Source organism: Chiloscyllium punctatum, chromosome 2 (assembly GCF_047496795.1).
Source record: "Chiloscyllium punctatum isolate Juve2018m chromosome 2, sChiPun1.3, whole genome shotgun sequence".
In the NCBI taxonomy this organism is placed as follows: Eukaryota; Metazoa; Chordata; class Chondrichthyes; order Orectolobiformes; family Hemiscylliidae; genus Chiloscyllium; species Chiloscyllium punctatum.
In genome coordinates this window covers 76,647,008-76,649,094 of record NC_092740.1, presented here as the reverse complement: position 1 = coordinate 76,649,094, position 2,087 = coordinate 76,647,008, and the positions used below count along the sequence as shown (strand labels likewise).

Sequence of the window (2,087 nt, the reverse complement as noted above, 5' to 3'; positions counted from 1 at the left end):
TCAATCATTGACATCCATTAGGGAGGCCTTAATATTCAACTGACAGTGCTCTTAGCTCTGAAATAATCGTGTCTGGATTCTAGACCCAGAATTTGATGGGCACAGAACAACTGTTGATGATGTGATTAAATAAATTGTTATTCAGCCTGCAAATTCTTCCAAGGCTCTACCATTCTCATGGGAGAGAGAAAAGTATGTGAATATACTTAAACATCTTCCATCATTCTTAAGAACAAGGGAAAATTAGTTGGCAATATGAACATTCAATGGAAGTTATTTGAAGCAAGTTTTAAAATGGCAAATGCTTTTCATTGATTATTGTGCTATTAGTATAAATGCATCAAAGTGTTGGACGGTAATGACATCAGTGTTGCATGAAGGCTGGATATACTCTTGAACATAAGAGAGGGGAGAGTCATGCTACAAAGAGCACTAGACCTTTGTGATAACATTCCTTAGATAGCAATGAGTACCTGATCTTGGTTGTTGATAGCAAATCTTTTAATCAATATTCTTAGAGTAGAACATTCTCAATTTCATTGGCAGTATACTTTTTTATATTTAACACATGTTATGGCTACACTAGCTAATATCTTAGAGTTGTTTATGAAGGAAACTTATTAGTGAGCAAAGTCTCAGTGTTAACTGCATAACTTATCACAGGTAAAATAATCCAATGCATGTCCTCCTGTAAATCTTTGATTACATCTACCGCTACGAATAATGTTGCAGATACCAAGCCGTGTGTCCAGAATGGTTCTTTTTAACTTTTGCAGCAGGCTGTTTCTTGAAGGAAGTTTTATTTTCCAGACAATTCTTTGGGTTTTTGATGTTACTAATCTGCCAAAGGTTTGGAAGAGAAAGCTGTTTTCAAAGCGTGAAATTAGATGTTATGGAGAATTCGGTCATGGCTGATCATTTTGCAAACCTTAGTTATTGCTTTCTCAGGCTATAGCTTTAAATTATAACAGCTTAGGCAAGAATAGTGCACAAAAGCATGAAATAATATTCACTTCTATCAATACAGTTCTGAGCCAACTGTAGTTAGACCCCCAGGATCAGACACTTTTTAAGTAAAAATGCCTCCGTAATTATAAACATTAATTATGAGCAAAAAATCTTCAAAAGTGAAGAATATTTTTCTTCAACCAAATTGTGAATCCTTCTTAAATTCATCTTCCATTATTGTGTCCATTCAGGTTTCTTTGTAGAAGTTCCACAACACATCATAGGTTACCAAATGGAGTTTGACAAAATGCCATGCACACAGAAAAACTAAAATCAGTTTAACTAACAAAACTAATGCATTTTACAATTACCTTCAGGAGTTCAATATCTGATACCTCGTGAATGATTTAGTGACTGTGAAGATTATTTCTTTGTGCTTCTTCTGAAACTGCACTTTACATGATTTAGGCAAAAACAAGGACTGCAGATGCTGGAAACCAAATTCTGGAGTAGAGTGGTGCTGGAAAAGCGCAGCAGTTCAGGCAGCATCCGAGGAGCAGTAAAATCGACGTTTCAGGCAAAAGCCCTTCATCAGGAATCCCACTCTCGTCAATGCTATCAATGATTTTCAATGTTAGTGGTGAGGTGGCTGAGAGGTCAATGTGATGGACTGCTAATCCATTGTGCTCTGCACGCGTGGGTTCGAATCCTACTCTCGTTGCTGTTATCAACAACTTAACATGATTTGTCAATTGATGTTGCCATACACTTTCAATGAATATAGTTTTCTTTGTATTTAACTGTCTAAATGATTGGCAATTACTCACCAGACTATTGATTTTGTATCATTCCTAATGGAATACCTTTCTCCTTTCCAATGCATATTGAAATAAAATACATTTTTGTTATTCATTCATAGTTGGTAGATATCTCTGAAATTTATTGCCCATCCTTACTTACCCTTGAGAAAGTGGCAGTGACTTTCTCCAGCCACTGCAATCCATTTTGTGTAGCTATGTCCATGGTGTGTTAGGGAGAGATTTCCAGACTTCTAACCCAAAGAAAATGCAATAACAGCGTAATGCAATGGAATTTAGATCGCAAGTTAGGAAGACGCTGTTTCGGGAGGCATGTGAATG

At 36.4% G+C, this 2,087-nt stretch overlaps 1 non-coding gene across 1 annotated transcript; it reads left to right on the top strand.

Moving 5' to 3' along the window:
* The first annotated feature begins 1,587 nt into the window (after positions 1–1,587).
* On the top strand, positions 1,588–1,669 carry trnas-gcu (transfer RNA serine (anticodon GCU)). Its single transcript has one exon. It is a non-coding gene; the product is annotated as a tRNA-Ser (tRNA).
* The last annotated feature ends 418 nt before the right edge of the window (positions 1,670–2,087 follow it).